Consider the following 15580-nt stretch of genomic DNA (forward strand, 5'->3'; position numbering starts at 1 on the left):
CCTCCTTTCAACCTTATTTGCGCACATATTGGTTTGCCAAGTTGAAAGTTAAATCTTTTGGCTTAAATAAAAATTGGCTACCGCGTGCCTCTGCCTCTGCCTATACTTGATAAGTATCTTAAAGTTAAAGATGTACACATAATTGTTTTTGATGATGCTGTTCACATGTCCTGTTCTCTGCAGCATGCTGCCGAGAATACTGAAGGGACAGCCAACTGCTGCTTGCTTTCATGGATATGTAGTGATTGAGGTATGATGCACACTTAAACAGCTCAAGTGTTGTCTTTTTTAAACCCCAATTAACCGGTGCTTAGGTATTGTATGCCTCTCCACAGCACGGAGCATGGATACAAAGTAGAGATTCTTGTTTCTTCCTGTGGCCAGGGCCGGTGCAACGGGGGGTGGGGGGGGGGGGGGGGGGGGAGGTGCTCCCCCCCCCCCACTTTTATTTATTTTCTCTCTTTTTTTGCATAAGATAGCCACGTAGGAATACATTTGGTCTACCCACTTGAACCCCTTTCTTTACCCTGGAAGTGGTACCAAAACATTTGGATAAGCTTTTTCTGGCCAGCTGATGAAACCCGGAAGTGGCACCAAAAATCTAAATTGTCCCCCCCCCCCTCAAAAAAAAAGTCCCGAAATTTCCAATTGTGTCACTTGGGCAAAGACTATCAGTGTATTCGCTGGTTTTTGTACGCATGCGCGTGGACACAATACAGTGGCATGGTCGTCTGCTATGTACCACTGTGCAGAATCAGATTCGTAGTGGACGACTCTTACTGAAATTAAAATATTGTTTGTTAGGTCTTTGGTAATATGGATACACAAATGGGTCAATTTGGGTTAGTCCTTCTCAAACTTCTCATCAACGATCATCAACAAAGTTCTTAGGATTGACAATATTGACAATAACAATTCGTGGAAGACACATATTGATGATATATCTGTCATACAATATCTTGTAACAATGGTGTCATAAATAAAGTTAAGTTTTATTTCCCCAGCGCCCCACCCACCCCCTTATGTGCTTTATCATGCAACTTTGATTCTGTCTTATCTTCACCACGATATACCTTAGGGAAACTTGATAGACTGTTACGTCAAAAAAAAAGAGAAAAATTTAATAGTATAATTTGCAATGTACCTTGCAGATCTCATACTGACGTTTTGTTTTTTGAAAACAAAATTGTAAAAGGTGACTGATCTTTATCATTATCATCTTTGTCAATATTATTCATGTATAAATTCAGTAACAATTTATTACCTCCCACTTTCACTGGCGCGTTTGTGAAAAACAACTCCTTCCACAGATATCCAACTCGCCATTCCATTTACTTTTGTTGGATCAAACTTTTGGAATATACCTATGTAGGGCCTAATAACTTGAAATGGCCCCGAGTTTGAATCGTTTTAAATTCAAGTTAAAGAATATTGTTTAGATATTTACAAAAATTCATTTGAACTTCATCATTAAATATGATTTTTTTTAATATACATATTCAAAAATAAAAAAGAACAAATCCCCGCTGATTTCCCAATGATTGCAAAAGTACCAGAACATTTTAATTGTAATTTTCTTTGACATTATGCGTATTTGTGATTCCTTTCTTGACTGTGACTCCTTTCATCTATCACTTTTTGTTTTCACTATTGACATTGTGTGTGTGTGTGTTTTTTTTTTTTTAACCATGTTATCAGTTCCTCTACTTCTTCTTCTCTCTCTCTTCTTTCCTATTCTATTTTCTACATGACAGCGACTTAGTAATGGGATTTGTCTGGGTGTTTGTCTAGAGCTTAATGTATAATATAGAAGATCAATGATATGTAAAACTGTTTTACTATATACTGTATACATGTTTGGGAGGAATGCACCCTAAAAGCATTGATTTTTTTTTTAGCGTTCCTCCCCATCTCCTGCCGTTTCTAAACCTCAGAATGCTTTAGGTGTTTTTTCTTTTTTATCTTATCAATGGTATATCCATAAATTTCTTAGGTCAAGTTTACATCCTATTATAGAACTCGACATGCGGTATAAAAGCACCGCCGCCGTCGCCTGAAAGGGTCAAGCAAACCTACATCTTCTCAACAGCGCAAAGAAGAAAGAGTCTTTTCAAACTTTCTGGTCTAGCGATGGCCGAGTAATCGCTAAAAGTCGAGGCTAAAAACGGAAGAACAATAAACAAAGCAATTCGAAATGAGCATGAATTAAATGCACTGTAAACTACTGACAGCTAGCCAATTTAGATAAGCTGACTATTCATATCTATCAGCTCACGCCTAAACTTTTCTAATCTTATAACAAACATTTCAATCTCATTTTTTACATTGTGTTATTTCAATTCATATTTTTGGGGTTTTTGTTTGTTTGTTTTTTCATTAAGACATAGTTTCATGTCAAATGCTTTCCAAATATCCTTGTATTTTTTGTGAGAAATCTGTGAGAAATAACCAAAATGCTATATTGTTTGTTGTTTGTAAGAAATGGGGTCATCCGCTGAAATGTTCAAGTGGATCAGAATAATTGTTATTTAGATCAATAATGCAGATTTAACTTGTGATAAATGTTTATGAGAGAGTTTAGCATTAGCTGATTTTTCCAACTCCTCAGTTACATCTGGAGTCAAATAGAGAGTCAAATAATTCATGTAGTAATGAACTTTGTAATCTTGGTGTATACTCTCTCTCTCTCTCTCTCAAAAAAAAAAAGAGTGAACTTTCATTCGATTTACACTCCCCTTGGTAGTGACGTCAAGGATCACTCGGTTCGGAATGAATTTTGCGTGACCAGAAATTTCACTCCAAAAAGAGTGAAAAAAGACGGAAATATTTCTGGTTGGATATTTAGTCCTTTCTCACTCTTAATCCACTCCTATCGAATTTCACTCTTTTTTTCAGTCGTTTTTCACTCCAAAAGGAGTAAAAAAAAAAGACGGAAATATTTCTGGTCTGATATTCGATCCTTTCTCACTCTTAATTCACTCCTATTGTATTTCACTCTTCTTTTTTCATTTTAGTCGTTTTAACTCTTCTTTTTAGTGGTTTTTCAATCCCAAGCGGAATTTCACTCTACATAAGCACATACCTCCATCACAGCACTCAGAGCACAACCCTGGAAGAAAGTGGCAATTTAATACGGTGATGGATTTGGAAATAATCTAGGTGGTCTGGAGCCATTTCTGAAATAATGAATACCAATCAATTCAATTCAAACAGAAACAGCAATTACTCTCTAAAAAAATCGAGTGAAAATATTCACTCTTAAAAGAGTGAATACAAAAAAGAGTGAATTTAGAGTGAAATTGGAGTGAATTTTGAGTGAAAATGTACATTTTCATTCATTTTGGAGTGACCTCAGGGATCACTCGAAGATTTTGGAGTGATCCCTGAGGTCACTCTAAAACGAGTGAAAATGATATTTTCACTCAATTTCACTCCAATTTCACTCTAAATTCACTCTTTTTTGTATTCACTCTTTTAGGAGTGAATATTTTCACTCGATTTTTTTTTAGAGAGTATGTTAAAAAAAAACCCCAACTTCATAATATTGTTTATGTTAGCATTGATACATGTATTTTGAAGCCTACGATCCACCACTGGTAGCCCACTGTATTGCCCACTTTGTGTCCCAGTTTTGAAAGTCATTCTTACCCGAGCTGGATCAATAAATGAAACTTTGAATATGTAAACATGTAATAAAAACAGTTGTCTTTATTTAATTTTTCATAAAGTAACAGTGAGCGGGATATAAAAAGATAATGTACTAAATACTACGCATGTTATGACTTTTTTTTTTTGAATGAGCTGATTCTCTATATTTCATAAAATATGTGATGGGCACTACATCACCTGAAAAAACAAACAAACAAACAAACAAACAGGAAGAATATAGATCTCTCGACATATGTAAACCTAAACTATGGAGCATATCATTACAAACAGCCTTCTCTTCTTGTGTTGAGTATCTGGTTTTCCATGAATTATGGAGCTGATAGTAGATTTCACATATTTTCATCATTTCAGTACGATTGTCACCATAATCATTGAATTGAATTGAATTGAATAACTGAAACTGCACTGGTCTTGCACTCGAGACACAGTGAACATTCCAGCACGTTTATTTTCATATTTCACTTGACATCAAAATACATCCAAAAAAGAATACAAACCAAGCAAGATACAAAATATGTCATACGTCGGGACATGAACAGAAAGTGTGTCAGCATTCATAATGTACATAAGACTATTCTCTATAACTTGTGAAATATGATGGAACCGCAAAAGCAAAGCTTGTAAACGCAGGTTCATGAAAAAATACCGGTGTAAATTTGCTATGCAATCAATGGAGATAGGACACAAAGTAATAATGACGAAACGATATGAAAGCTAAAATATTAAAGTACAAAGGGAAAAAGAAATAAGAGAATAAAAAGAAAAAGTGAAAAAACAAAACAAAAAACAAGAACCCAAAGAATAAGAACTGAGTGAAAATATGGCATATAGGTACACAAGTATATACGTGCACATTATCTATAATCAACTTCATAATGAGTTCAAAATGTTGATACAAATACGGATGCAGTGATTATATAACGGGAGCATAAACCAGAAATATACATTGAACGAGGATACTGCGCATATAACATATTGAAATATTCTAATCAGACTGATTATATTCATTTATTAACATTAATTTCAATTTTTGTTTAAACGTAAACATACTAGAACAATTGATTGATCGGCGGGAAGATCATTCCAGAATTTAGGTCTGGTAAAAACAATTGTTTTTTGAGCAAGGAGTGTGCGGGTACGTGGAAGGTGAAATGATTCTCTTTGTCTTGTGGGGTAAGCATGGACGGCATAGTTTTTCTGAAACATATGAGTAAATACGTCAGGCAAGCCGTTGGCTGATAACTGAAACATAAATGTGCCTAAGTTGTATAAAAACAAGTCAGCAACCTTAAGGAGTCTGTTTTCAAAGAAGAAATCATTCGTGTGACAATAATAATCGGCTAGATTTACTGAACGAATAGCCCGTTTTTGTAGTTTGAAAATTTTATCAATGTATAATTTGGCACAGTTTCCCCAGGCAAGTATTCCGTAACTGAGGTAGGGTAAAATGAGCGTTGAATATAAATTTTTCAAAATATACTTTGGAAAAAAGTGTTTTAGCTTATTTAAAATCCCAGTATTTCTCGAAAGCATTTTAGATAAATAATCTATATGATATTTCCATGTTAATTCATGGTCAATATGAAGACCTAAAAATTTAAACGATTCAACTTGAATCAAACAATCATTATTCATTTTTATATCGCCAGGCAAATGGATCACAGAATTACTAAATAGCATATAAACAGTTTTGTTTATATTAAGAGACAACTTGTTTGCTTCTAATTGGATCCACATTTGAACCGACTTTAATTCTCTGTTCACTACATCTAAAAGGGTTGTTGGGTTTCGATGGGAAAAAAAGATATTAGAATCATCGGCAAAAAGAAGAAAAGATAAAACATTAGATGAATTTTTGAAATCATTTATATAAAGAATAAACAAAAGTGGGCCTAAAAGGGATCCTTGAGGGACCCCACAAGATAGTGTTTTTAAGTTGGAACTGAAACCGTTGATATTTACAAACTGTTTCCTGTTAGTTAGGTAGCTCCTGAACCAGTCCAAGGCCTTTCCACGTATCCCATAGTGCGAGAGTTTGTATAACAAAATACCGTGATCGATAGTGTCAAAGGCCTTGGACAGGTCCAGGAATATACCAACAGTATGTGACGAGTCGTCAATGGCGTGGGCTACTTTATCGATAAAAGCAAGCACAGCATGAGTAGTAGAGTGTTTTTTCCTAAATCCAAATTGAGACTCACAAAAAATATTGCATTCGTTTAGGAACTTAATTACACGAGGATATATCAACTGTTCAAGAATCTTAGACATCGCCGTCAAAAGAGAAATTGGACGATAATTACTTACATCACAATATTCCCTCTAGATGTGCTATTCTAGCTGTCATTCCCAAATGTTTTACAAAAAAGAAACATTACACATTTCCCTGAAAATATGCCAAATTCATAAAGTTTGTGTAGAAAGTGAAAAAATTTTTACAAGTGCCCTTCTTGAACATGTTCAATTTTCGACTACAAACGAATATTGTATGTTCAATGATAAGCTACAAAAGACTTGTAAAGAATAGTCACCATTAATACAAAAAAACAATAAGCAGGAATTGTGATTGTGACAGAAATACAGAAATACAGAAGTTTTCAATACTGCATGATTAATCAAGTTTGCATCCTCTGTTATGTGATGCTCTACAAATTCATTTTACAATTACCCGACATGCTGGATCAGAGAAGCATGATTTTTGGCCCTTACCAGGCAGGTGGCTCCCAACTCCCTGCCCTAACTATAGACCGGGCCATTTAGGTAAAGCCGGAAGGGGGCCTCCCAGGACCCCCCTCCCAGATCTCGGCCATCGACCGTGCGATCGTGACGAAAATCCACACACACATTTCAACGATCATTCAATTATCCTTTGAGTGTATCACAAGAACAAGTTCCAGTGGGTTTCAGGAAGTTATTTTTCTAGCTATATGTAGGCTAGTCTAGCTGGTAAAATTGGGCCTTTGAGGGCGTCTGGCGGCTACCCCCCCCCCCCACACCACCATTTAAAACGTCTGGCAACGGTCATGCATAAATATATCCTGTAAGTGCAAGGAGCTTCAAACACATGGAGATACAACGCCGGAGCAGGAAAAAATGCACAGCATGCCAGCGGATTAGTGCGCGAGGAGAAAGTAAAGATATTTCACTGATAACACGGTCCCCTTGGTCCCCTGGGTCCCATTTCCCCTTCCTTTATCCGAGAGGTATGATGCCGCTCGGTGCTGTAGTGTTTGCTCACTCGACCGTGTTAGCATGATGTGGGCTGGGGAGCTGTAGCATGTCGATGCTTGCGCAGTGTGTAGGGGTATCCCATGCGCATGCGCATTTATGTTCAATCGACTCTGCTGGCTTTTCTCTTCGTTCTCCAAAAAAAATCACGAAAATCGGACAAAAAATGGGTGAGTTATGATGTTATCATGTGTTTTTATGAATATCTAATTAGCTAAGTTATGATTATGATAAGTAAAATTCCGCAAATATCCACATGATGCGCAATATATGAATTTGAAGATCGAAGTCTCGTCTTTACAAACGCTTTCATCTGCACTGCGGCCAGCAGCGGCCAACTTCAGGAAAGCCGAGTTTCGAATGCTTGTTGGCCGAGATTTTCAGCTTTTTTTTTCCACTCTTGTGTTTCGTATTCCTCGAGTTATGGAAAATTATCCGTAGGTCATACATTTTTTTCATGTTTTATGTTGTTGCAATTGAAAATAATCGTTGAAGAAGTGATATTTGTGAGTCATTTTGGTGTGATGTTTACGTAGCGTCTATTTGAAAGTAGCTTTTTTTATCACTCAAAGTCTTATATATGGGACTGTACAAAAGTGTCACTGAGATGACATCGGTAGTTGAATCCTCCAGCCTGCCTATGTGGCGCATGGTCTGGAATTTACATGTTCATAGCTTCCATTCAGAACATTAAAAACAAAGTACAAGCAGGCGTACTGTAGTCCGACAAGGTTCTCGATCTTAATCTTCTTGTGGATGTACAAATGACTGCATGTTTACCCGAATCGACGCTCTAACTTTGTAAATTTAATGGCTATCCCGTGCGCTGATCCCATGCATAATTTCAGTCAATATCCTGTGAGCTACATCATGTTTCACTTGAACCAGTATTTTGTTGCTTGTTTTGCTTTAGATTATTGAAAAATAATTGAATAGTGACCAAAGTGTAAATGTGAAATTTTATATGTTCATTTCATTCAGTTATTTTTCTTATTATATTAGGTTAACTTTATCATGTGAATTTATAAAATACTATTAAACAACATGACACATAAAAGATTTTTTTAAAACAAATATATGTGATTTTGTTGTGTACATTATATTCAGCTTCATAGAGCTTTAGAAAACTGATGTGATTAAGTATCACCGAATTATTATAGAATTATTTTTTTAAAATTATTATTACTGTTATTATTATCGTTGTTGTTATTGTTATTATTGTTTTTTTAGACGACAAGGACAGACACAAGGAAAAACTTCAGGACATCTGTAGATTGTGTGGTAGCGATGGTATCACATTGCCAAATAAGCGACACCAAGCAAAGTCAACATGGTCTGCTGTTATCAAAAGGGCTCTTGACATCGATGTTTCTCTCGACATTGATGATATTCATCCTCCTTCGGTTTGTGGGCTTTGCTCGAAGAAGTTATCGAGATGGCGTGAGAAGCAACGAAAGAGGCAAACTGCAAGTATCAGCATTGTTGTTCCTGATTTTGAGCCTCATGCACCGGACTGCAAATATTGTGTTTCGCATGAAGAGGAAGATGGTGGCATTCTAGATGCAGTGATGAATGCGCAGGATGTGCTCCAAGGAAAGATGGTGTTCAATCAGAGAGAGGGGAAGGTGATCATTGTCGAGTTGGATGATGAAGGCATGTCGGAGAAATGCTGCATCATTAATTGTGACGGAAGTTGGAGGGTTCGCCACTATGGCAAGGTAATAGATCCGGGAATTGACATTCTCAAAGATTTTCCGCCCAATTTGTCTCCATCGCAGATTCTAGAGTTTTTAGAAGCAATCATGAAGTCACATGTCTGCCCAGGCAATGAAGACTTTGGTGATATTAGCCCAGAAGATGTTATGAACCGTCCTGTATACCATCATCCGAGTAAATATGACTCTCTGAATGTGTCATTGAGACACAACAGTTGCCCCATCCTCAAAGGTGATGTTGGACGGTGCGGTACCTGTACCATCTACAGGACGGATCTGGGCGTTCTTCGCAAAAGGTTAAAGAAGGAGAAAGAAACAGCGAGTACGTCAAGCTTCAAGCCACATGCTCACTTGTCAAAAACGGAGATGCGTAATCGCTTGGAAAAAATGAGTAAGGAAAGGAAGGCCATGGGGGAGAACTTAGTGCGGCTACGCAAGTCCTTGCACAAGATGATCCGAAAGGAAGGGGAAATCATCGATAAGAAAGTGAGCAAGTCATTCAAGGATATTTTTCAAGCCCACAATGCCGACTTCCCAGAAGGGTCACCTGCAAAGCTTCTGTGGGAGGAACAACAGAAGTTTTTCACAAAGCCACCCCGCCAGATGCGTTGGCATCCTTCAATTCTCCGCCTCTGCATTGCAATTCACTCCAAAAGCCCTGCTGCATATGACCTTCTTCGGTCTTCCGGGTATCTCCACCTTCCCCATAAAAACACACTCTTCAACTACACACACTGCTTTGACATCAACCCTGGATACTCTTCAGACTTCCTTTCCAAGATTGCGAAGGACATAAACATTGAGTCTCTGCCACCCCATCAGAAAAATGTATCGGTCGTCTTTGATGAAATGAAGGTGAAATCAGGCCTTGTCTACACGTCAAGAGGTAAACTGGTCGGATTTACAGACCTTGGAGACATTAACAATGAACTTTTGAAGTATCGAAAAGAGGCAGAAGACAACACTACGCAGAACATTGCAACACATGCACTTACCATCATGATCCGAGGGATCTTTCATAATCTTCACACTCCAGTTGGTTTTTTTCCATGTGATGCCATGACAGCCGATCAGTTGTACCACATTATCTGGGAGGGGGTGGAGCGACTGCATTTTGCAGGATTCCATGTTCGTGCATTTGTGTCAGATGGGGCCACCACAAACAGGAAATTCTACAAATTGTGCAGTTCAGAGCACTTCACAATAAACCCCTTCAACCCTGACCACAAGATATATTTTATCTCTGATGTCCCTCACCTGATCAAAACAACAAGAAACAACTTCGAAAACTCTGGCAGCCATAACAACACCAGAAATATGATGGTAAATAGTTTTGGAATTATCGAATTGATTCATCCTCTAAGTACAAAATAGTAATGATGCTGTGTCAGTAGAAAAGTTATTCAGATTATCATGTGCACGTAGGTAATGTCTCTAAAGTACTTCTTGGTCTTACATTTCTTACTTTTGATATTCATGTAGATTTAAGAATTCTTGTATATCATATATATATGTTTGTTTTTTTTCATATATATATGTTTGTTAGTTTTTTATAAAAAAAAAATGTTTCAGACTTCAATTCACCAAGTAGCCTCTTATTAGTCCTTAATTATAGTGCTAAATCATTTCCTTTGACAATTTCTGTTAGTGTAGCATTATGTTTCTTGTGTAAGATCATTTGATGGTAATTCTAAATATTACTTGTTATTCTCTGTAGCTTAGAGGTGCTCCAATTTCCTGGAGACATATCCTTGATGTCAACGCTTGGGACACTGGGCACATCAATCCAGATGGTACAGCACAAGGACTGCGAATGCTCAACAAAATCACCGCAGAACATCTTAACCTGACTCCTTCATCACGCATGCGAGTTTCCCTTGCTGCACAGGTAAGAATATTATGTAATTGCTGTAAACATCATATAGCAGCAAAGCAAGGTTGTCACTACATCCATTAACCCACAGAGGAGACACTTTTGCAGTTTCTCTTAAAGGGGAAGTCCACCCCAGCAAAAAGTTGATTTGAATAAAAAAATAAAAAAATAAAAAAAGCATAATGCTGAAAATCTCATCAAAATTGGATTTCAAGTAAAAAAGCTGATTGATTTATACCCGTGCAAAGCCATGTACCTCTATGGGTTAATAGCAAAATTCAGAAATGTCAAGGAGTTTCAAACAAGCTCCTTGTTAATGTGGATTAGTTTTCTCTTGAAGCATTTAAAAATATGTGTACTTATAATAACTTAAATTGTGCATGTAATCTAATTTCATTGATTTCTGTGTTTTTGTCCTATTTATGTGAAATCATAGCTTTATTTTGAGTGCTTTTTTATTTTTCCAAAGTATTCAATTATAGAACATGCATTTATGTTCAAACAGTAGTCGTCTGTTTTAAGCTCCTTGGTTCAGATAATCCACAATTAAGCTCCTTGGTTCAAATAATCTACCATTAATAGTACATGTAAGACTCTTATCTTTAGATAATCGATATCAAAACACATACACCTGCACACATACACCCCACACCAATTGTTTCACACAGGGTCTGTAGAAATAGTGGAATGTTCATGAATGTATCTGAACTTTTTTTTCTATTTACAGGTTCTCAGCACATCTATGGCTAGTGCTCTGAAGATGCAACAACAGCAAAGCAGTAAACCATTGGAGACATCCAGCACCATCACATTCATAGAATATTTCAACCAGTTCTTTGACTGCATGAATGTGTCGAACATCTCCCAGCACATCAAATCCCGAAATCCAGCTCTTGCCCCTTACAAATCTGTGGATGACTGGAGATTGTTGGTATGTTCAAGGAGCTTAAAACAGTTTTAAGCTCTGTGGTATGTTGTGATGTACTTGTAGATGAACAATGAAGAAGTTAAAATTGGGAGATTTAGACACATTTCAATTTCAATTTCAATTTCAATTTATTTTCATATTTCTCGATGAAAAATTACATCAAATATAACAAAATTAAATGAAATACATGACATACATAGAATATTGCAAATATGTAAACATAATAGTGGTCGATCTGTTCAGTTTGGAATCTGTGAATGAATGCTAAAGAAATATGAAGGAACCTACTTAATAAGCGAGCTTGTTGAGCGTAGGTCCCGGTTAAAAACGAGTTTAAGATTGAGAAGGGGAGCACGGGTACAACAATGACCGGAACATAAGAGAAAAACAAAAAAATAAAAAAGTACAAATATACAGTTATATAACAAATTCTTCTCTAGTGCAGGTTAGGGATCGGAAAAGCCACATGCTGTATATAGGCGGATGAACCATTGTCGTTCTGGCAATACAATATGACTTAATATAGTTATAATAACAATGATATCGTTCAGACAGTATTAGAAATGTGTACATTGCGTGCATTAAGAAGGGAACACATGCACCTGCAAATCCATTAAAAATTTGTTGTTAACCCTTCAAGACAAAAGGGAGTCTGGTATACATGTGCAAGTACACATTTTAATTGACCTCAGCAGATGAAACTAGACCTCAGTGTTCCATTAGGCCAACATTAAGCTACAAGAAAAATTTCTGCTGCACCCCCCCCCCCTTTTTAAAATAAGGGGGAAAGGCTTTTGCATAAATTATTATTATTTTTTTAATATGAGTATTATCAAGGAGCTTCAGACTGTGTTAATTCCTAATAATCTGATTTCCTTCTAATTTATTTCCTTTTAGTGGCTAGAGGAAGACTTCCTTGGCTTACTGGATGAGTGGGAGTCTGAAGGCATGCTTGTCCCCGGTCTTAAGGCAGCTGATCGCCAGAAGCTGTGTCTCAGTAAAGCAACTCTTGATGGCCTGAGATTAACGGGTGATTATAACGTAGTTCTAAACATGATTTCCTATTTCTTGTTTATTCCTTATTTCATAAAAAAATGAAAAGAAAAGGAAAAAGTATGGATAAGAGACATTGCATTTTTCTAATGTTAGGTGCAATAAAGAACTCACATGTTTTGTTTTATTCCCATTTCTTCTCTACCTGCACTTAATATTCGCGTGGTTATTTAAATTCTGGAGATTTTTCATGGTTTGTATATTGATTTGTATTATCTTTCATGCATGAACCAAGGAACTTAAAAAAGAAGCTCATTGCATGAACTTATCAAGATATTTTGTACTTTGTGTTTTTTTTTGTTTTTTTTTTTACAGGTTTATTACTCTTAGTCAATACAACATCCATGATCATATGCTCTTTCTTCCCTTTTATTTTGCCATAAACATTTCTTTCAGAGTGTTTTCACATTTTTTGTGTGTGTGTGTGTCTTGTTAATACCACAGTGCGCTCATTTGTTCAACTTGCCAAGGAGCTTCTCTTGGAGGATGGTGTGGAGTTTGTTCTTTCAGAAAAATTCAGCCAAGATCCTTTGGAAGAGTACTTCAGTCGTCAGCGAGGAGTTGGAGGACGGTTTGACAACCCTGATGTTCATCAGTTTGGCTCAAACATTCTGCCACTGCATGTAGCAGGTTCAAGCATTGCAGTCTCAGCAAAAGCTAATGTGAAGTCACAAAAACGAAAAACTGCTGTGGATTCTACTCCTTTGCAGAGTAGAAAGAGAAAGCGATGAATGTTTGCAATCTTGACATTTGCCTGTGATTCTCATTTGTTTTCACGACATGTGAAATAACGTTTTGATTTATTTCTTGAATAAGAAGCCAGATTTACACGAGCACATGGCATGCACAATAATCGGCAATAAGCATGTTAAGTCTAAGGTTTGAACTCCTCTAACCTGTTTTTGGTTGGTTTGCTTAATGAAGTCTTATTCCTTTGACTAAACAAATGTTGGAGAAAAAAACTGATAATACTTCAACTGATGTTTCTATGGAGTATGCAGCAGTAATTATTTTTCAACAAATGATATTATACGAGTAACTCCACGCCTCGATCCATTTCTTGGGATCACAGAAATCTATTCAATTTAAAGAGAAGATTTGACTTTTTCTGTACGAGGAAATGACACATCGTACATAATGTCTATTGCATTGACTTACATGCAGACCTATTGGACTTGATTTGAAGGTCACCTTGTGCAACGTTTACTGTATTTCACGAGTGAAATTAGTCAATTGTAAATGGAAGCGTGCATCTCTTTTGTATATTCTAAGAGTTCTTTAAATTTTCCATTTTATTTGAAAGTCAGTGTGAAATCGGAACAAAAGTGCAATTCAATACAATGGGCAAAAAAATTGAGCTCGGTTATTGACCTTTCTGATGCATTTCTTTTGAAAGGATGATTAACCCTACTTTAACTAGGCTTTTTTGAAATCAGCTTTTAAATTGTTAAATTGCCCCCCTTCAGATCTTGGTCATATCTCTGATGTGAAATTTTGCTGATTTGCACATAGGTTGAGGTTATTAGACCACATTTTCAGTCTTCAGAATGTCCATTCCTGTCATCACGTCGAGTATGCTATAGACTTCTATTTGCACGCTCCTCATGGAAACAGAATTGAACTATCACTGTAGTCATTTGCTTTATGATAAACCTACATTGAACATGCGAAGTTTCAAATCATAATAGTTTATTAGATGATAATGATCAACAGTCAAACATACATGTACCTCAGCTTCGAGACCGAAACTGTGCAGCTTCAGGTAGGAGGCTACTGTAACCAAGGAGCTTTGTTTGAAGGTCCTTACTGTCACCTTATTGCTCCTTAGTCCTATACCTAGCACCCTGCCCCGCTAGCTCCGGCTAACTAGAGACCCATTGCACCGCTGTTAGTGCTGAATAAACAGCTACAACTGCTGCACTGAATGTGCAATGTTCATGTACTTACAGTTCATTTATGAGGCCAATATCACTGGATCTATGCCCCTTCACAGAATTCAAAGATGTTGAAATCCCTATCCTGAATGTTCTCACTTCATATTTTACTATATTGACTTAGATGAAATGGATGAAAATTGACTCGTGTGTATGATCACCAAGCTAAGCTCCTTGGTCCCTCATGTACAGATTTGTGTAAGTTCTCCACGCAAGAAACCTAACAAAACTGTACACAATACATTGCAGTCTGAATGCAAGTAAACATGGGCGGGGCGGGGCCACCACTTGCTCTCAAGTATTTTATTTTTTAAATAACTTTCTCATACTGTATACAGCTGTATTTATTTGTTTTCAACTTTTATTAGTGTTGTTTTAAAGGTAATCGTCAGTAACGCTTTTTCGATCAACAACAAATCTATAATTTTTATTTTTACTCCAAGAAAATAATTCTTTATGAATTCTGACTAACAACAGAAATTGCATTGGATTTGTAGGTGAAAGCTCTTTTTTTTTTTTGGTTTGTTTTGTTTGTTTTAAATTTGGGGCTTGATATGCACTTGTTGAATGTTGCATGACTCTCGAATTGCATATCTGGGTATACGGTCATGAAATATCGCGTTGCATGCTATTAAAGTAACAAATTTATCACCAAAAAAAATTGACTTGTGCTGCTTTTCATCATGATTGAGGAGGTGTTACAGGGATCTAGAGTTGTAAAATAATCATACACTGTATCACATTTCATATGAATATTAGTATGGTCAAGGAGCTTCTGAATCTCCTTGGTATGGTTTTATGTGAGAAGAACTAATGTTAAAGAGGTGGGAGGGGGAGAGATAGAGAATATAAGAGAAAGAGCAAAAGAGAGTCAGTGATAGAGCTAGAAAGGCAGAAGAGAGAGAGGAAGAGAGAGAGAGGTACAGGGAGAGAGAAAGAAAGAAAGAGGGGAGATATACAGGAGAAGATAGAGATTTCCTACTTTCTTTGGATTTATGTTCATGCACTGGTCAGGAGAAAAGCATTTGAAAAAATGAAAATTACAATTCACATAGACAAACATATGTTTAGTAGATGTGTCAATGGGGTGTTTCGAAACATTTTTTTTTTTTTTTTGCTAAAAAAAAAAAGGTGTTTTAAGACATGTTTTAAAACATGTGTCAAAACACGCTATGTTTTT

This window comes from Diadema antillarum, unplaced genomic scaffold (assembly GCF_040938485.1).
Source record: "Diadema antillarum isolate AM-2024a unplaced genomic scaffold, OU_Dant_1.0 scf00000223, whole genome shotgun sequence".
In the NCBI taxonomy this organism is placed as follows: domain Eukaryota; kingdom Metazoa; phylum Echinodermata; class Echinoidea; order Diadematoida; family Diadematidae; genus Diadema; species Diadema antillarum.